Source organism: Humulus lupulus, chromosome 1, assembly GCF_963169125.1.
Source record: "Humulus lupulus chromosome 1, drHumLupu1.1, whole genome shotgun sequence".
NCBI lineage: Eukaryota > Viridiplantae > Streptophyta > Magnoliopsida > Rosales > Cannabaceae > Humulus > Humulus lupulus.
Genome location: NC_084793.1, coordinates 109664429 through 109686250, shown reverse-complemented (window position 1 = coordinate 109686250; position 21822 = coordinate 109664429). Strand labels below are relative to the sequence as shown.

The 21822-nt window shown below is 37.9% G+C and overlaps 1 long non-coding RNA gene and 1 pseudogene across 1 annotated transcript; both read right to left on the bottom strand.

The window, feature by feature from the left end:
• Positions 1-737: 737 nt before the first annotated feature.
• LOC133816055 (uncharacterized) lies at positions 738-1744 on the bottom strand. Its single transcript, XR_009884991.1, has 2 exons — positions 1635-1744; positions 738-959 (listed from the first exon to the last, which is right to left on the bottom strand). It is a non-coding gene; the product is annotated as an uncharacterized LOC133816055 (long non-coding RNA).
• A 408-nt stretch (positions 1745-2152) lies between these two features.
• LOC133819570 (magnesium transporter MRS2-4-like) lies at positions 2153-10215 on the bottom strand (annotated as a pseudogene).
• Positions 10216-21822: the final 11607 nt, after the last annotated feature.

Genomic DNA, 21822 nt, shown 5'->3' with positions numbered 1-21822 from the left:
GTCAGTGTACCTAGTATAAAAGGATAATATTGAAAATGATTGAACCCTTTAATAACCTGCCAAGAACACCAACAAAACAAACCAGAAAAAAGAACAAACACAAACAAGAAATAATGCGAGAAATAGAAACAAATCACAAACTTTAATGAATGATAGAAACAGTAGTCAAAAGAACACCACAATATACATGGTTCAGTGGAATTGGCCTATGTGAGTTTTCACTATGATCAATCTAGAATAATTACAAGGCTTCAGTACAAAGAGAAAAGTTCTCAGTTTTAGCTTTCTTTGAACAAGCTTCTCACAAGAACTCCAACCTCTATAACTCACTGAACTCTCTCTTTCTCTCTTATTTTTCTCTTAGTGTTCTCTAAATCTGTGTACATAAATAATGATGCAAGGTTCACTTATATATGTGCACCAAAATACAAAAGATTCAACCCGAAAAAAAAAACTAAAAAATCAACTTAACTAACCCTGCAGCTGAACCAAAGTAAGTTGAGGAATCTTGTTAAAACAGTTATGGTCACTAGCTGTTTTAACCACTTTTTGATAGCCTAGATAACCACATTGCGAGACATACACAATGGATATGTTATAGAGATTGTGCAGCACTAGCAATTGTGATATGCCTTGTAGGTAGTGAGCCTAGATAAATGTCTGTAATCGCTACATTAAGATTACAATCAATGATAAATAAAATTAAAAAAAAACATAAACAAAAAGAATACACAATATATATAAAAACTAACATATGAAAGAGGTGTCAAATGAAAAACAAGAAAACACAACCAAAATTTCCATACACAAAAGCAAATACTTTAGTAGAAGAAAAAAATGCTAGAAGAAGGTTCATATTACAATACCAAAATAGAAAAGTACCTCCACTTGTTTGTTTAAATTGCCATCGGTAATTATACAAGCAATCTCCAGTATCTGATCAACTTCAACATTCAAACCTACACATGCATATAAGTGAATCAAAACATATATAATAATAAATGAACTGGAAAATATACATAGTGATTTGTCCTTGAGTTTCAGTTCCATACAAAGAGACTCAATTTACTAATATTAAAAAATAAGTTTGCAACATAATCAATGGGTTGAAGAGATATTTAATATTCTTACATTACATATAAATAGGTGATACTGCAAATTAAAAAAAAAAATACCTATCTCAAGTGCATCTGCAAGAAAAAGGAAATAAAAGCTGAAACTTGAAAATAAATTTCCTAAATTTATAATTTATAATGCCAAGGACAGTTTTAGTTTTATAGATGTTGGGGCTTTTGCTGAATATAATGTCACCATTTAATAGTCTTTTGAAGCATTTGGTTTTTAAATAGGGTTTGGAAGTCCATTTCATTATATAGATTTGGAAAGTTTTTAACTTATTAGAAATTAATTTTCTCTTTTCATTCCATGGGAAATTATTATTTATTCTTCTCCATGTAAAAAAATTATGAAGTAAGAAATAAATAAATTTGAATGATAAAAGATCAGAGAATATCACTATCCATACATGAATCGAACAAATATATAGGCAGGTCTCCTAAAAGACCTTGGAGATAGCAAGCATGCACTAACTAGGCATTCTTTCATAGCAATCAAACAACAGAATTAGTACTTACCAGTGATTTCTAAGTCGATCCAAACAAGAGGCATCTTATACTCTATTGAAGGGGTATTATGTTTGGTTTTTTCCTCCATTGCCTTGCTATCATGGTTACTTGCTTTGTTATCTCCCATGTCTTCACCAAGAAGTCTGTAATAATTAGTAAGAACAATTTGGCAAACAATAGCAAACAGGCACATTTCCTATCAATGATTGTACATAAGGCATCAATAAAACTCAACTAAATACCAATAAATCATTCCAAAAATAAATAAAAACAAAGAGGACAATGAAATAGGTGGATCCCACAAGTGGAGTCCAATTCTTCTGTGCAAGTGTGGTGATATGGCATAGGTGACAAGTGCATCAGAAATCAAAACAGGACAAAGAAATAGCAACACCAGTCAAATGAAGAAAGGGTCCAATACAAAAAAATCACTTGCTTTGCGAAGGTTTTCTTAAAACACGGATCCTAAGCACATTTAAGTCTAATATCTTATCTTCCATCCAACCCAAGAGAAATATGCAATGGTATACAGATACTTTTTGCTAGAGAGATTTATCAATTGAAGTCAGTATTGATGAATTTTACATATTATATAAACACAATAAGAGATGGTAACAAAGTTAACTTATGAGCCAAGCAGCTTCTTCCATCTGGCATATCCTAAAACAAGTAAGAAAATCAATAGAGAGCCTGCAGTAATACATCCAACAAAGAGCTCAAATATCCCCTCTGTTTCATACAAAGTACAAGGAATTTTCATACCAAACATTCCTGCAATCAAAGTTTCGATTGCTATGGAAAATGATGTAATTGTCAATGTCAACTGGAGCTAAATGAGTTCGTTTCGCTGGTTGTCTAGTTGGATGTTGATGTAGTCTTCTGTGTCATGAATGTACTCTCGAACCTACAACCCATTGAATAATTTAGTACAAAAATGAAGTTTTTATAAACAAAAACTTAGTTGTCATCCATACAGCAGATTTCTACAAAATTGTTAACAGAACTTGACAACATGCCATTTGAAATTGCTGGCTTTCTTTAAAACCATGGGGGCAGAGACTTATATGGTGAATGTAAATCTTCCACTTAGTCCAAAAGAGAAGAAACAAATATAAATTTTAAATTTGACAACCCCTTGAGTTCAGAAAAAAGTTACAGAACAACTAAAATGAGAATCAAAACCTCGAATTTGTTGATTCACCTACGGGTTTAGTTAGCTCCAACTTGTACTTCCCATAGATTTAAAATTCTCATAGTCATGTCATACCAGAAGTAGACAAGCAATCAAAATTTCATGAAAAATAAAGCACAAAATGCTAAATGCTTGCAGAATTACAGCTTATATGAAACTTACTGTTACACTTCCATGTATTTTAAATAAAAATTGGCAGAAATATCATGTTTAAATTGCTAGGATCAGAAATAGCACTCACAGACAATATCTTGTTTTGTGTTCCATCCAGCTGCATAAAATATGCCTTAAGCAACATATCCAGATCTTGAACATCATTATCATCCAAGTGGTTGCTCACCAAACTCCCACTTATCCTAGAACTAATCCGAGGAAGATGAGTAGCAATAGTGTTGATGCTATTTGAACCAGAACCTTCCAGAAAAGCTTCAGATTGTTGATTCTGGATCCACTTCCTTGTCAAGTACAAATGTGCCATATCTTCATTGTCATCCAAAAGATGTTCGATTTCATCCCTCACCTGCCATTATACATAAATGTACTTGTCATAAATATGTAATATATTGTACTGGCATAGAGGAACAACTAAAACCATTTGGGAGACTCATTTTTGTCATAATTGTTGTTTTTAAAATTAAACCAGATCAATTTTCTGTATTGTCTTACTGTGTTCAGATGACATTTGTTTTTAAGATAACAACTCTATTTTTCCTCTTCCAAAATGATGGAATTGATGACAACGCCACTAGTTGCAGAAATTTGAGGATGAGAGAGACACACACATAGAAGCAGAAAGAGAGAGAAGGATGGGAAAAAGCTTTGTAACTATCATTGTAATAGGGTTTAATGTTTAGATTTTGGAGAAACCCAAGCCAGTTTTGCTCCAGATCATCTCCCATTTTCTTCCAAGAACTGCTTTTTTTTTCAATTTAATCTTGACAATCTATTTTTATCAGATGATGGGGCAACAATGTAATATTAGTGTAATGACCCCAAATTCGCTAATGAGGCTTAAGGGCCTTGATTAGTGTGCCGGGAGGGCATTATTGGGTTAAATGTGATTTGAATGATTTTATTGATTTAAATGCATAATTATATGAATAATAATGCTTGTACGATTATATTGGTATTAATGTGATATGTATATATGGTAATTGTGAGAACCACGTTATTATGTGTGTAGGTCTGCAGAGCATGACTCGAGACGATCCTTGGGCTAGATAGTGGGGAAAAGTCACAACGGGGCTTGGCAGTTGACTTTGAATAAGTCAGGGGTGTTTTAGGTATCGGGTAGCAATTTAGACTATCGAGATATGAAAATAGATATATGGAGATATATTTGAGGTTAGGAAGTCTAGGCGGGAATATTGGGGAATTTTATCGTTTTGGCCTCGGGGACGTTTCCGGCACCCCGAGCCTCAGGATTGACTTAACTAAGCCAAAGTTAGACTTAGCCAAAATAGAAGCTAGTGGAACATAAATAGACTGACTTCTTCTTCTTCTTCTCTCTCTCTCTTAAGGAGGAAAACATAAAACAGAGAATTTCTGGGATTTTAAGCTGGGAATTTGTTGGGAATTCAGTGGGGATTTGAAGCTAAGTTCAAAGATTATCCAGGAGATATTTAATCAAGGCTAAGGTAAGGATCAAACTATGCTTTTGAAGTTTCAATTCTGAGTTTTCAGCTGGGTATTGAGGTGATTTCAATTTTGATGTTTAAGGAGGAATTTGAGCTGGAAAGCTTTGGAAATTAGCTGGGTTTTGATTAGGGAAAGGATTCCATTGAAGAGGTAAGCTTTAATTTATAAATTAGAGGTTTAAATCTAAGCTTTGACTGGGTGGTTTTGATTGTTTATGCTCTTAACTTTCAGGAATTAAAAGTATGATTTCTATGAGTTTAAGTTGACTTTTTCTGTTGAATTGTGTAGTTTAACTTGTTCTGAAAGTGTTGGGATTGTTGGGTGTTGAAGTAGGGAGCTTAAGGGTGGTTTTGGCTAAGGTTTTAAGCCTAGAAATGGTGGGAATTCTGGGTTCGAAGGGAAGGGCCGCGGCTCTGTACTAGAGCTCTGCGGCCCTAGGTTGAAAATAAGCAAAGGAGGCTCGGCCATGGGTGAGCGCCGCGGTGCCCAATGCTAGGGACACGGCGCTTGTCTTTGTCCAGGGCTGCCCTTGGTTTTGTTTTGAGGCGAGGGCCACAGCCTTTAGTTGTGCACTTGAATGTTTAGGGTTTTTAAGGTCGGGAAGTGAGCCTAGAGTGCTCGGGATCAATTTCACCACCGTGCTTGGTGGGATTCGATTTCCCGGAAGTTAGTTTTATACCCGAAAACCTATATTTGGATATTAATGAAACCTAGTACTTTGGTTATGTCTAGGTGATAAAAGCTTAGGCTCGGGAATAGATCGTTCTTGAGGAGCGTTGCTCGTAATCCAAAACCGCAAAGATCAAAGGTAAGAAAACTGCACCTGGTTGAATATATGTGTTGGGACTAAGGGTTCCCTATCGTGTATGCTTGAAAAGATGATATTATGCCATGCAAGCTATTTAGTGAACCAACGGCCTAAGGGTGCCAAGGGTTACACTAGCGCACAGGGCGCGGCTTGGCCACTAGTAGCCGAGGACAGCTTAATATGCACTGAGCTCGGTTTAATCAGGCCAGAGTCAGTGGGATAAACAGAGGGTGCAGCCTAAGTTGTCGGCCCTGATTATTATGTGATATGTATGTTATAAGTGTTTGATTGCATCCATGATTCTGAATTTATGTTGAATGATTAATGTGGATTATATGATGAGAGTGCATGCTTAGTGAGTACGTTATCTGTTATTACTGCTTGTGTTGCACATCATGTTTTCTTGCTGGGCCTTGGCTCACGGGTGCTACGTGGTGCAGGTAAAGGCAAGGGTAAACTTGATTAGCCTTGATATGGAGAGCTCTGCGAGTGGAATGTACATGGCTAGCTACTTAGCCGCCACAGTTGAAGTTTAGGCAGGGACGCGAGACCTAAAGATTGTCCATTTTGCCTTAGTATGGCTAACAGTTGTTTGTATTATTTTGGAATTCTGTAACCCATCTTTTTAACTCTGTTCCTTTTGGGATCCCATGTATATAACAGCCTAATTATTTCAAATAAAACTTTTGAGACCAAAACCTTTTTAACCCTAGCTCATACATGTTTAATGACACGTTTTTAAATTAATGACTTGATTAGCAAGTCTTGCACCTTTATAGCGGTCTTGGCTATCCAGAGTGTTACAATTAGAGAAGTACTATGGACAAGGAAAGAGGTAATTTCAATTTAATCTTGACAACTAAAATTATGATCAGAAGATGGGGCAATAGTGTAATGTTAGAGAAGTACTACAGACAAGGGAAAAGGTAATGCTCGTTTGTGGCTGTGAGAAAAACTTTTCAAGAGAGCCAAAGCATTGCCTATTCAAGTTCTTGTTGAAACCTTTAGGTACCTTTTGACTTTTTTTATTCATTTATTCCTTTTTAAATATAACGCTTAATGCAATATAATAAAATAAAATAAATATAACCCTTAACTTAAAGAAATTGAAAAGAAAATAAGAATTATAAGAAACCTATTGCGTACTTAGATATAAGGTCTTTCATAGTTCCATTATAAGAAGCTATGAAAAGTAATCACATAAAATTCCCATCATAATAGAAACTTAACTTAAAAATATATATACACATAAATATTTTTGAAAAGGACAAAAAAAATTTATTTTTATCTGATAAACCTCATAAAATGCTCGTATGTTGGTTTACTCCAGAAGGAGCAGTGGAGCTTAGAGGCTAAAGTCGTCCTGGAAGTGTGTACATGATATCCAGGGTTATCAGGGTGAGGTTCTCTGTAGAGTCCAAAGAACTTTACTTACCTAAGTTAGATAGTAGTATAATTGTAATAATATTATTATCTTTATGACTGTGGATTTTTGGTTCAGACTGGGATTTATTTGGACACTCATAGTAACACTTGTCGATTTTCTAAGTTTAACCTATAGTTTAAGAATATTAATTTTAACCTAAGGTTTGATTAATATGACTGATATTGAGGGTAATATTTATTATATTATAAGGTTTAGATAAGACCCAATAAGATAATAGCACATGTCATGTGTATGTTTAATAATGATTAAGTATTTTGAGGAATAAATTTATTATGGTTAAAATTTGAATATCCTAGGCTCAGTCAGCAGCTTTGAAAACGTTAGAGGGCTTAGTCAAGGCTGTTTACTCAATTCAAATTAAGCTAAAATTGTGTAATTTCGTGTTTAATTATTCAGCGTATGTCGATATATCGCAGCTATAGGGGGCGATATATCGCAGTAAGGGGATACGAAAAACACGAAACGTCGCACGATTGCCTCGGGCATACTGGCCCAGGCGATATATCGCCTACAGGGAGCGATATATCGCCTCCTTCAGGGCATTTTGAAACATTTTGAAAATGTTCTCCATTCAAACCTTTAACCTCTTGATAAGTCCAGCATCTTTCTGAACAAGTCTTCAGCCTCTGCTGAACGATAATTCAAATGTTTTTCACTTAAAAAAGCCATTATTTTTATTCAAGTTAAATGAAGATCTTTTCATTCCTAAACTCTATGAATAGGACCTAGTACCCATCCATTTATTCATTCATCAAACTAAGTTCAGAGGCTGCTTGTTGCTAGGTTATTGTGAGAGTGTAAACACTTAGGTTGGGAATTATAAAGCTTGATCACTATAAGCTTACCAAACACTTAGGAAGTAAGGTTTTATAGCATTTCGGTTCAAGGTTTAAATTGACTATAGAAGCATTCAAGGTATTCCACACTCTAGTTCAATTGGTATTATTTTCTTTAAGTTCTCACAGTCTTCTACTCAGCATTCTAACCTTATTCTTTATTCTTGGTTAGGAAATCTAAGTTCTTGAGCATAAGATTCTTGGTAAGTGTATTTTGATGGTATAGTTCCTTCATCACTTTCATCCCTTTTCTTCAATATACTCACCTTGTTATAAATGGTTTTTAGGAGTGTTCCTAATGGCCATTATAGTATGTATGTGATATAAGTGTTATGATATGTTTTATGTTACATTATGAATTTTATGTATATGGTTATATGTTAGATTTTCCTTGCTGGGCATTAGGCTCACTCCTTTTTGTTTATATGTGCAGGAAAATAACTTTAGTGGCGGGAAAGGTTCTTGGAAGCTTGGGGAATGTGTATTGAGGCGGAATGGTTCAAAGAGCCGAGAGTTTCGATTCGAGGATGAAGTCTTTACTTTGGTTTTATGTGTATTTTTTCGCACTTATTTATGTAATCTCTTTTAATTACAATTATGTTATGTAATCCTTTTAAAACAATGGGATCCCATATCCTACTTTAACTTTTATGTAAGTTTAACATTTTTTTTTACAAGTTTTAATAAAGTTATGATCTTTTCACTTGTAAGTTCTATTAAGGATTAGGGTCTATGTGTAGTTTTCATTAATGGTCCAAAGTCTAGAGTAGTAGGGTCATTACATTCTTATAGTTAGATAAAGAGGTATGAAAATATAGGAAAGATTTGGAGTAAATTCCTTCTTGCTGGGAGGTTGTAGGGGATCCTCAAAATCCCTTGCCTTCTACTTATGTTTTCTGGCTTGTTCACCCTATCTCTTGACTGGTTGTTCTAAGCTCCGTCTCTTTTTGGAATCTCCCAAAGTTCAGTGCTTGAAAGAAAAAATTATTGTAAAGAGTAGGAAGAGAGCTAAATAGCTATATTTTCTTCCCACTAAAGAGAATCATCAGTACAACCATAATCCAAGTAGCAGTCCCTCACAAGAAACAATTTGATTCATGATGCTAAACAACCATAACAAGCTAAGATATTCCGAGTTCCGACTCATACATATGGCCTTGGATGCTTAATCTATGGAATCCAAATAGCTATCATTTTAGAAATACAGGAAAGTAGCAGGTTTTTCTGATCTGATTAGATAATTAAAAAAAATAAAATAAAAATATATCAATGTTGAGGCATCATTTTATGTATTGTGACCAAATGTGTTTTCCTTCTCCCTTCAAATAAAATTTCTAAAATCAATCTAATGACCTACATACATCTACTTACTCCTCATGAAACTATAACATAATCCAGATGAGTTATATGGCATCAACTACCATGAGTATAAGATAAACGTGGTAATAATAACATCGCAAGGACACATAAAATGAAGTCATCAAGCATACCTTTTGAACACGTGCAAGCAAACAGGTAAGATTGCTCTTTAAACTCCGGATGAGTTCAAGATTCTTAGTGCTTACATTCCTTGCTAGTTCGTCCAAAATAGGGTAAGCTTCTCTCTCGTGGTCCGCCACACTGGAATCCAAGAACGTACAAGCAACCTCTAATGCAATCTCAAGAACTTGAAACTCAAATGGAAGCTCACATTGCAGACCTTCAACAACCTCTGGAACAGGTAACCAATGTCTACTTGTTAAATCATTAATTTAATTTTCCTTTTCCTCAAAAGGACCTGCTGCTCCATTGATCTGAAATGGGCCTTTATTAGGAAGTTGTTTCCTGAGTTGATCCACAAACAGAAGAACTTCCTGGCGAAGAGGGTCAAGCAACAACACCTCTTCAGCTGTAACTATTGCCTTAATAAATTCTAAATTAACCACAATGGCCTTCTCTCTTGCTGGAAGACAAATATAGCAAATATACTTATACAATTTATCATAACCAACTACCATACATAATTAATATACAACAAACAAAGTATCAGATACCAGGGCTCATCGATTCTTTAGCTACTTGTGACTAATTGGACTGTAAAGCTATAGCTTCGGCAGATTTCATTATAGTGAGGGGAACGGGCAAGGTGAAAGAGAACAACTCCAAAACAGTTTCTTCTTAAATTGTTCATAAAAATAATCTATAACTACATTAAATTTTCAAAACTAGAAGACATATATATATATTCCCTAAACAAAATTTACAATATTCTGATATTGAAATTAGAAGAAATTCACATCAAAAAAGGGGAAATTACCAAGGATATTAGAGGAATGAGAAAAGAGAGGTCACATAATCCTCAAGTCGCGAGGGTGAATGGAGGCGCAGCAGATTGTGGTATTCTTGTCACACTCAATGAGCTCCGATTGCCCTGAGCAATCGAATCTCATCCATAGTCTCGCTCCACTAGTTTTCTTCTTCCCTTTAACACCCCCAGCAGTGGCGGCGGTGACAATCAAGCTGCTGCTGTTGTTGTTGTTGGTACTAGGCGGCGAGGAGACGGCATCTCCGATCGAAGAATGGGTGGTCTGAGGCAGTGCAGAGAAAACAATGAATAGAGAGGGAGAATGGAGTAGAGCTAGGGCTAATTGAAAATTCTTTCCTTTTGTATTTCGCTTTTTTTTTTCCAAACAAATAATTTAGCGCTTTTATTTAGGGTTTTTTGGAAAGTTACCGCGTTTTTGTTTTTTAAAGGAGTTAGCGCTTTTTTTTTTAGATATACTATAATACTTTTTAAATAAACTTATAATCCAGTGTTATGGAATGTGATATTTGGTGTAGTGACTAATAAAGAGACTTCTCATTCTTGGACGTGACCCTGTGGGGGCGACACCTCGCCAAGTTCCAGGACCGATTATCGAAAAAGCCCTCTGAGACCGTGGAGGCTTCTGGGGCTGCTGAAAGGGGTGATGAAGAGGTGACATCACATGGGCAAGTTACCAGAGGTTAGTGATGTTCAGGGCATCCTCTTCTTTATTCTTTTTTTATGTTTCATTACGGGTTCTTTGATTCCTTTGTAATTAATCTTTCAAAAGCCAAGACATTCACTTGTTCATGTTTATTGATCTTTTGATTAATTCGTTAAGGTCTCTTAAAATAATGAGGCTAGTGGTTGGAAACATAATTTTACAATAAATTAATCCATGCTTTCCTAACAAATCGAATATTGGTTCCCTTAAGGGTTAATTCTGGGACTGAATAGTTATTGAGCTCAAATCTATAATATGATTATAAATTAAGTATTCCCTGGTGAAATAATGGTACTTAATAAAAAAGAGGTAATTAGAAGTGTAAAACAGTAATTATTGAGTATTTCAAATTAGCAAACAATTAAATGGATGACAAAACAACATTTATTAATTACATCAATGGACCACAAGAGAAAACTCTGAAAATATAATTCTATAATTACTTAGAGTACAATTCCATATTTGTAGTGGAGTAATAATGAAATTAATAATTAAGAATATTGAATTAAAGAGTTTAATTAATAATATGATTTATTGGAGCTTCGTATTACAGGTCTATGGTCCCCCTGTCGCCTTTGTTCTACATTGTCAATGGTAAGGATGTCACAAGCAAGATTAATGAAGAAAAATGCTAAATTGCAAAGGAATTAATTTTCCAGAGATAGTGATAATTATGTGCAATCATTTAATTATTTAACTAATTAGTTTTTATTTGAAAAACTTTATATTAGTTAATATAAATACTAATGAGTGTTTGGATTAATATTTGAGAGAGTTAATTATTATCTTATTATATGATAATTATTCAAAAGTTTTTAAGATAAGGTTAATTTTGAATTAATTGATATTCATTTTTGGGAATAAATATAGTCTTAAAATTAATTAAACAAATAAATGAGAAAAATTAGGGATTCTATAACACTGGCACACCCCCACTCACTATCTAGCACAATGAGTGGTGCCACTTTGGTGTTAACCTATAACTGGGATTTGAAGTTTGAATTTCTAATTTATTTGTTTATTTAATTATTAATTTAAATTATGATTTAAATAAATTATTAAAATAAAAGATAAGTGATCAGTTTGAATTAATAAATTTCTAGAACATTCTACAAGTCTTCTCTCTTCTCCAAACTCTCTAGATCTCATGTTCTAAGAGCATCTAGAGAGCCTAAATGATCAACCTGTGAATCCTATGTGCCAACACACGTCGTTGTGTGTTAGAGGAACGACTTGGAAGGCTAGGGTGTAAGTATTCACTAGATAGGAAGATCGTTGATTATACTAAAAGACTCAAGAATTCTTGATAGACTTCAAGAGGTACTCTCATTTTCTTTGTATGTGTTGATCATGGCTAGTATTAATGATATTTTGAAATCCCCCTCCCCACCTTCCGCTGCGTCCCTAATTTTATTCTAATTAACACCAACACTATGTCCTCAAGAGACTCTGCTTTTTTGAAGGAAGCAATAAATGATGAAATGGATTCAATTATGTCTAACCATACTTGGGAATTGGTTGAACTTCTAAAATGGTCTAAACCAATGGGTGCAAATCGGTATTTAGAATAAAATATTATATTGTTGACACCATACAAACCTTCAAGGCTAGAGTAGTAGCCAAGGGATTCAAAGAAAAGGAGGGAATATATTACTTTTACACATATCATCGGTAGCAATGACAACTTATATTAGATTGTTATTTGTCTTATCATCTATATGTAATCTTTATGTTCACCAAATGGATGTCAAAAAAACATTCTTGAGTGGATATCTCGAAGATGAGGTTTATATGGAACAACCAGATGGTTTTGTTCTTCAAAGAAATAAACAAAAAGTGTGTAGTATTGTGAAATCATTGTATGGTTTGAAATTGTTCGGAATAGTTCCCTTAAAATAATTGCAGTTGGAAAATGTTTTAAATAAAATAAATAATTGAATTAAATTATTATATATATAGACTATGTTTGATATTATGTTGATACTATTAAGTAAATATCAGAAAATTAAAAATGTTGTACCGTAATCTTAGCATGAGTGCATTCACTCAGCACGGGTACAGCTGGTAGATAGATACGTGGAAAAGTAATCAAGTAGAATATCTGATTATTATGTATACAGACAGCTCGAGCTTCGTAATGGTCAGCATGGTGTTAGGCGTCCTGACTTTACCACGAACTACGAATAAGATAAGTCATCAAAGCACTAGCTCGGGGTCGGATAGTCGTTAGAACACTAGCCCGTGGAAGAATGAAACTTGGGTTATTCAGATATAATGCATGCTGCATACTAAAGGATTCCCAAAGATTCAGGATTTGCTTAAACGCTTATTCATGACCAGGCTGTCATATTTATTATCCAAGATAGTAGGACATATTTATTTTGTGATCAAAACATATCCCAATATAAATGGGAATTATTTGTAATGAATGTAGACATTATGTAAATGCATGATTGACTCACGCGGTTACCCAAACCTGTCCATGGAATTCCCCTATAAATACTGGGAATATTGGACAGCAAGAGGGATGATTCTGTAATACAGAAACTTTGCCAAAATAGAGAGAGAAACAACAATAATATTGACCTGTGGACTAGGTGGATTTTAACCACTGAACCACGTAAAAGTCCTGTGTTCTTAAGTGAATTCTTGATATTTTCATTACGGTTTACCATTAAGCACTAATTTTCCTTTATCATTTCTTAATACATTGTTGACGAAAAACCGCATCATCAGTTTGGTGCTTTCATTGAGAGCAAATTAGTGCTTCATTAATATCCCAGTCGATTCTCATCATGGTGCTCACTCGCTCAATGCATGATAATGAGATAGAATAGCCTGGTGGGCAGGAGGTCCATCATATCGCTATTCCGGACGAACGTTGGCCTGAGATTCAGCAACGTCTGGGAAAAAAACTGGCGAGATAAGGCGGTACTGGGAGTTCGGCGTCATTGCCACCGAGTCAAAATCTAGACTACCTAACTGTCATCAAGTTGGAAAACATGAAGTTAAGGAGCCATCTCGCTAGAAAACAGGCAGATTGAGGAGGGTTTGGCTCGGTTAACCCCTCTGGCAACTGACGTTAATGTCAGAAAGAGGCAGAGTGGGTCTCATAGGTCCCACAGGAATAACCGAGTCGATCAGTCAGAACCGCCACTCCAAGTTTTATACCTGCAGGGCGGGATCACCAGAATGCTCGACCCAGCACCCATCATAGGGATCGTCAGCAAGTCAATCGATCGGTTAGGACTGCAACCCCAAGTTTGGTGCCTTCTTCACAAGTCCCTAGGAATGCCCATGACAATCCATGAGGAGGGGCTAGGACAGGCTCACGAAGGCAAAATGCTCCAACAAATCCTCATACGCCGCGATCAGATCACCAGGCACAGAGAACTAGAGACATTGGAGTAGAACAGAGGCGGGCTAACTTAATCCACCCTGATGGAATGAGGTTAGCCTCACCAATAAGGAATCCCCCGTCACCTATAAGACATCTGATACCACCTCTTCCTCAACGGGACATTCCAGCTTGTGGAGATAGTAGGAGAAATACCCCCCCCCCCATCTACCAATACTTATGTCCCATGAACACATGTCGAAAATCCAGATCCTCGGCCCCAACTGTGAGATGTAAGCTTCACAAATGGGAGTTATTGGACTGAAAGTCGTCGTATCAGTAGGTCTGAGGGTGACCTAAGGAACCAGTTGAGTCAGCACAGAGCCCTCGGTACGATTTGTAACCCAATTTGCGCTATCATTTGAATTCGCAAAGAATGAATCCGGCTCATGATGAAGATATTAGCTATACTCAACAAGAAGAAGGTCTGTCCATAGTATGCGATAACAGGAATGCCCCATCAAACCAAGCTCGAGCTTGGAGGGACAATAACCCATCAAACACATACGATAGGATGGGAGCTATTGAACAGCCCCCAGGTAACCAGGGACTAGGGAACAAACCTTCGAAAGACTATCCTTAATGGAAGAGCAGATGAGGAGCACGAGCCTTTCGCTCCAAATTTTACGGCGACCACATATCCTGTAGGCTTTAGAATGCCACACCTGTCAAAATTTGATAGAGATTGAGCTCCATCAGATCACCTCGAAATGTTTAACACCATGATGATCGCTCACAATGTCAGTCTTTTGTGTATTTTATTCCCTAAAACTCTGGTTGGGCCAGCCAGGCAATGGTTTAAGCAATACAAGAGGCATTCCATAAGCTCGTGGAAGAAGTTTTCTTCTGATTTCAAAAAAGCATTCCAAGCTTCACAGGCAACTAGGGTTGATACTAATTCATTGGCCAATGTAAAGAAACAACCTGGCGAGACATTGAAAGCATATCTAAGTAGATTTTCCAATGTCGCTGTACGAGCTAGGGATGCTGATGACAGTTCTAAGCAAATGGAAATGAGGACAGGAATCCTCGTCGGAGGCGACCTGTGGCAGGAACTCCAAAGAAAAGGAGTTAAGAGTGTGGATGAATTCTTGGCCCGAGCTCAAGAATGGATTAAACTAGAGGAGGTGCGAGCTTCTGTTGCAAGAACCAGCCAGACTCATGTTCAGCCCGTAGGAGCGGTAACAGATGTTGCAGCTACGACTCAAACCGTTACCCAGAATAACCAAGGGGGAATAACAAAAGGAAGGGAAATGATGAGGGCGACCAGAGTGGGACGAAGAAAAATAAGTCTGTGGAGAAGTTCAAACTTGTTTACGCTACTTATATCGACCTAACAGACACTAGAGACTACGCCTTCCTGGCAAATTCTAATCGCCTTCCATGGAAGAAGCCAGAACCGTTAAAGAACCAGAGGGCAAAGAGAGATTCGTCAAATTTCTGCCAATTCCATAATGACATTGGTCATACCACTGATGATTGCTGACAGCTGAAGGATGAAATTGAAACCCTCAATAGGGCGGGCGGGACCTTTGGCCCAGTACACCCAAAATCGGGTGAATCTGAGTCAGCCCATTGATCAGACCTTGCTACCTGTTCTAGAAGCTCTGACTAACCAACTTGGAGCTCAAGCAAATCAGGTCAACCCTCCCCTAATAGTGGGGGGAGATATAACTACCATTTTGGGAGGAGCTCATTTGGCAGGCACGAGCAGCGGGGCCTAGAAGAGGTATGTTAACGAACTGAAGTCCCATAACGGGGTGGAGTTTTTCCCGGAACAACGGTTATCAAAACTGCAACAATTGGAAAAGCAACCAGTCATTTTCACGGAAGAGGATGCTAGCCATGTCTAATTCCCACATAACGTTTTTTGGTCATAACCGTTCAACTCGCCAACCAGAGGGTTCAAAGAACACTAGTGGGAAATGGAAGTTTCGGGAATCTACTTTTCATGTCCACCCTGGAAAAAGTGGGGTTATCTATAACTGATTTGAAGGCAACCTCAATGACTCTGTATGGATTTTCTGGTGAAGGGTCGGCAACCATGGGGACGATCGGATTGGTGGTTACATTGGGAGAAGACTCGCGAATTGTTTCCAAGTTACTTGAGTTCATGGTAATCGATTGTCTGGCTGTATACAAAGCGATTTTGGGCCGACCTACGCTAATGGTGTTTGAAGCCATAACCTCTATCCGCCACCTAGCAATGAAATTCCCCTCAGTCGTGAGATTATGCATTGTCAGAGGTCTTCAGCTTGCTCCCAGGGAATGCTATATCATCTCTATGAAGGGAAAATCACAACCCAGGCAGCAAGCGATGGTCATAAATGACGGAAGTGAGGAGTCCCAAGAAGTAGAAGTTACTCGCGGGACAGAAGAACCTCAGCAAAAAGAGGATGGCGACGTCGCCCAATGCGAGGATATTGACCCATGGGTAGGCGAAGATAGATCAGAACTCCAAGCCATAGAAGAGCTCGAGGAAGTAAATATCGACCCCAAAGATTTTTCAAGAGTCTTAAAGATTGGGAATAATCTTGACGATAAAAGGAAGAATGAGCTAGTTGATTTCTTACAGGAAAACCTGGACATTTTTGCTTGGTCACATGAAGATATGGTGGGAACAAGTCCAAATGTAATCATGCACACCTTAAATTTGGACAAGAATGTGCCTGCAAAATCTCAAAAATGGAGACGTTTGGGAACGATCCGAGTGGAAGCCCTTGAGGAAGAAGTAGCTCAATTATTAAAATGCGGGTTAATCCGGGAGGCAAAATACCCGATCTGGGTCGCCAATCCCATGCTAGTCCCGAAACCAAACGAGAAGTGGAAGACCTATATCGACTTCTCGGATTTAAATAAAGCTTGTCCTAAAGATTGTTTCCCACTGCCAATGATTGATCAATTGGTAGATGCCACGGCAGGTCACGAGCTCATGTCCTTCATGGACTCGTATTCTGGATATAACCAGATAGTGATGAATCCAGCGGACCAAGAACATACTAGCTTCATGACCGAAAATAACGTATATTGTTATAAAGTAAGTTATGCCCTTCCAGCTAAAGAATGTCGGGGCTACATATCAACGCTTGGTCAACAAGATGTTCGCTAGTCAGATCGGGAAAAGTATGGAAGTGTATGTCGATGCCATGCTTGTCAAATATAAAACTGCCAACAACCATGTGTCTGATCTAGAAGAGTGAATTGGAATATTGAGGATGTATGACATGAAGATGGTTCCCCATAAATGTACTTTCGGAGAGGCATCTGGAAAATTCCTAGGGTTCATAGTAAACACGAGGGGGATCGAGGCGAATCCTGAGAAAATTAGATCATTGTTACAAATGCCCTCACCCAGGTCACCTAAAAAAGTTCAAATTCTAACTGGAAGGGTGGTAGATTTTAATCGTTCCATTTCAAAATCCACTGACAAGTGTCTGCCATTCTACGACTTGCTCAAAGGAAACAAAAAATTTGAGTGGACCGAGGAGTGCGAACAGGCATTCCATGACCTAAAAATGTATTTGGTCGAGCCCCTCGTATTATCTAAAACTATGTCTCGAGAATCTCTATTCCTTTATTTGGCCGTGACAGAGAATGCAATTAGTCCCGTGTTAGTTCGAGAAGAAGATCAGGCTCAGAAACCAGTTTATTATGTAAGTAAGAGACTTCTCAGAGATGAGTCACGATTCCACTGATAGAGAAGCTAGCATTCTGTCTGATATTGTCTTCCAGAAAGCTCCGGCCATATTTCCAGTCCCATCCAATCAACGTCTTGACCGACCAACATTTAAGGCAGGTTTCGCAAAAACCTGAAACATTGGGACGTCTTTTAAAATGGGCCATTGAACTTAACAAGTTCAAGATATTGTACATGCCACAGACGTCAATTAAAAGTCTGACCCTTGCTTATTTTATGGCTGAATGCACCAGTTTTCATGAGGAGCACTTGAGGGAGCCGGTGCAGGAATTATAGAAAATCTTCGTTGATGGATGGTCAAACAAGAATGAATCAGGAGCTGGGATCATCTTAATCTTACCAGAAGGGCATCGATTTCATAGAGCTCTGAGGTTTAGATTTGAGGCATCCAACAACGAAGCCAAATATGAGGCCTTACTAGCTAAACTAAGTGTAGCGTCCCAAATTTGCTAATAAGGCTTGGGGCCTTGATTAGCGTGTCGGGAGGGCAATAATTGATTTAATTATGATAATATATGAATTTGGTGATTATGTGATTAGAAATGCATGTTTAGGTGAATTAAATATGCATGTGGGCCCCATTTGGCTATTAGGGGCATAATTGTAATTTTAGTCTGTTGAGGGCATAAATGCAATATTTGTGTATATTGTGATTGATACCACGTGTGAGTGGTGATATATTTGTGATGCACGATCCGAGATTGTCCTAGGGAGCAGTTTAGCTAGAAAGTCACAACGGGGTCAAATACCCAGCTCAGGAGGAGCCTAGGGGTATTTTGGGTGTGTTATATGTGTTTGGGAATTATGGAGTAACGGGTAGTAGTTTAGTAATGGTTTGGGCATGTCAAGAATAAATGGGGATTTATGGGAACACTCGAGGAGTTAGTGGGATTTGGTAATTGATGAAATTGCCCTTGGATGCACTTAAGAATTTTGATGAGCTTAAGGGGTATTTTGGACATTTGGCTAGGGTTAGATTTTAATATTTGAGTTGCTGTGATGTTAGAAGGAAAGAAAAAAGAAAACAAAAATGGATAATATTAATTCTGACTCTCTCTCTCTCTATCAAAAGTCGGTTCTCTCTCTTTCAAGGCTAAGGAAGATTTTCTTGCTGAAAATCAAGGGAGGAGGCTTGAGGATTGAAGGAAGTGAAGTCTAGAAGTAGTTAACAACAGCTGAGGAATTTAATTCGTCATTAAGGTAAGGATTAATTTTGTTTGTGTGGTGAATTCCTACTGAGGTTTGAGGTTTAACTAAGTCTTGGACTTAGGGTGAATTTGATATGAATTGGGGGATTTGGCTAGCATTCTAGGGTTTTTATACTGCTGATATTGTTTGGATATGAATTTTGGGTTTAGGTATTGATTTGGGTTGATTTAAGAGGAAATGGCTCTAGAAAATGCAAGGGAATTTCTAGGTTTCGGGCTCACGTTGCGGCCCTATTCATCAGCGCCGCGACCTGCTTGAGTTTATGGACCAAGGGACTTCGAGAAGATTACCCAGGTGCCACGGCAAAAGATTGGGTGTCGCGGCCTGTGTCTGTCAAATGAGAGGCACTTTGCCTCTAACTTGGGGGCGCCGCGACCTAAATACATAATTTTAGCTCGGGAACTCAAACGTTAGGACTCAGGATGGTTTCTACTACCCAGTTCGGTAGAATCCAAGTTCTCGGAGGCTAGATTTATGTCTCAAAGCTATTTATTGGATTAGAAGTTGATGGATGGTTATTTTAAATATGTTGTGACTAGGCTTTTCTACGAGGCTCAGGATAGACGACTGTGCTCGGGATTGCGGTGCTTAGATATCTTGGGACACAGGTAAGAGAACTGTTTGTACCCATTGAGCTATGTGGTATGTTGTGTTGTATGTGTTGCTATTAATTGTTATTCCTAACATGTGGATGTGACTGATCGGCAAGAGTCGGGAGCGGCAAGAGCTAGGGGTGGCAAGAGCCGGGAGAGGCAAAGGCTAGGAGCAGCAAGAGCTCGAAGCGGCAAGGGGCCGAGATCGGCGTTAAGCATGTTGAATGCTGGCCGCCAAGGTGAGACCCTCAAGGGTGTTGTACACACTCGTTCGGCTGGGATCGCGGACTTGGTGCCTACTAACGCACCTCGATTAGTGAAGGTCGCTGTTGTAGTATTGAGCCACTGTTTTAATATATTGTTGTATTATTATGTTGTCATTCTATCTTACTATTTTGGGTTATTGTACTGCCATGTTATGGTATTGATGTGTTATCGTACTGCTATACTAATAGGTTGCTACGCCATTGTGCTTTTGAGCTGTTCTAATGTTGTGTCACTGTGCAAGCTAGTAGGAATCGGTGTCTGTTTGTTGCTTTGATTGAGTATGTTTTGTCTCTTGCTGGGCCTCCCCTCACGGGTGCTTTGTGGTGCAGGCAAGAGTAAGGAAATTAGGTCGAACAGCCATGAGTTTGAGGGCATGGAGCGATGTGTACATATTTGGCCTACCTAGCCACCACGGTTGGGGATTATTTTAAGGAACACGTGGTAAACATTCGATTTTGTCGCTTAGGTTGACTATACTGTCCCTTTGGGTTGTAAAAGTATTTCAAAATAGTTTTTGGGATCCCTGTTATCCCCAAAATGTGGAGATCGATGACGTGGCAATAGAGGTGACAAGTGGCAGTGCATGGTCAGTAAAAGACGCATTAATAGTCAATAAATATATTGGCTCCTCAGAGTTGTGATAAAGTGACTTGGCTTAGGAGTAGCTCAGTATGCCATGTTAGACCAGATATGCCATGTTAGACTAGTGTGCCATGTTAGACCAGAGAAATGTCATGCTAGACCAGTATGCGATGTTAGACCAGAGATGTGCATGACCGACCAGGAGTGACATTTCTGCCCAGGAGTGACATTGTTGTCATGTGCATGTCCGACCAGCAAGTGTATGTCCTACCAGCAAGTGCATGTCCTACCAGCAAGTGCATGTCCTACCAGCAAGTGCATGTCCGACCAGTAGAGGTATGGCCAACCAGAAGGTGATATTCATCAACTAGGTAGAGCAGACTACGTCAAGATTCCCAGAAACGGCTTCAACAAGAATCGGTCTTGGCATACGCAGGAATCTCTCATTCTTCCCACAAATTGGGTGTTCTGTTACATTTTGAATATTTTTGTAATTTAAATATAATAAGAATAAAATATCCCAATTCTAGGGGATATCAGATGTATGATCCTAAGCCTATAAATACATGACTTATGAGATCAAAAGGGGGCTTCTTCTTCTTTTTAGACTTTTGGGTAATTTTGGGTCTGAGTTTTCTAGAGAGAGAAAGTGCTTGTATTCTTGTAATCTGTACTGAAGAAACTCAGTTGGCTCAGTTCATCTGATCTTGAGTACAGATCTATAATCACAACTCTAAGTGGATTAGGCTATTACCAACATATTGGGGCTGAACCACTATAAAAATTGTGTGTTATTTACTTTCTTTTCAAAATCGTCTATGTCGTTTTATTTCTATTGAAGGCTTTATCGTTTTTGATGTTCTCACGTCGTTGGCCAAAAACGTGGTCAACACGGTTGGGGATTACTTTAAGGAACATGTGGTAAACATTCGATTTTGTCGCTTAGGTTGACTATACTGTCCCTTTGGGTTGTAAAAGTATTTCAAAATAGTGTTTGGGATCCCGATATAACATTTTTACGAATTTCAATGAAAGACCAACTACTTTTTGTACTTAATGTTTATTAAATGAGTCTTTATTTTTATTGGATCACACTTTTTAATATAAAACCTCGATTAGCGAGCTAATGGCACATTTATAAATCACTTAGTAACGGCTCTAAGGAAGTAGGTTATTACACTAAGGGTAGCAAGAGAACCCAAGGCGAAAGCCATCCAATTCTATAGCGATTCCCAACTCGTGGTCAATTAGGTATTGGGAGAGTATCAAGCCCGAGGTACCAAGATGGAGTCCTACCTAGCTAAGGTAAAGGGAGAACTATCAGAATTTGAGTACAACTCTGTTGAACAGATACCCTGTGAGCAGAATTCTAATGTTGATGCTTTGGCATGACTTGCTACTACAAAAGAGGCTGAGACATTGAATGTGGTGCCAGTGGAGTTCTTGGAGAGCCCGAGCATGACAGGATAAGTGATAGAGGTCGGAATGATCAACATAAGGCCGACCTGGATGACTCCCATAAT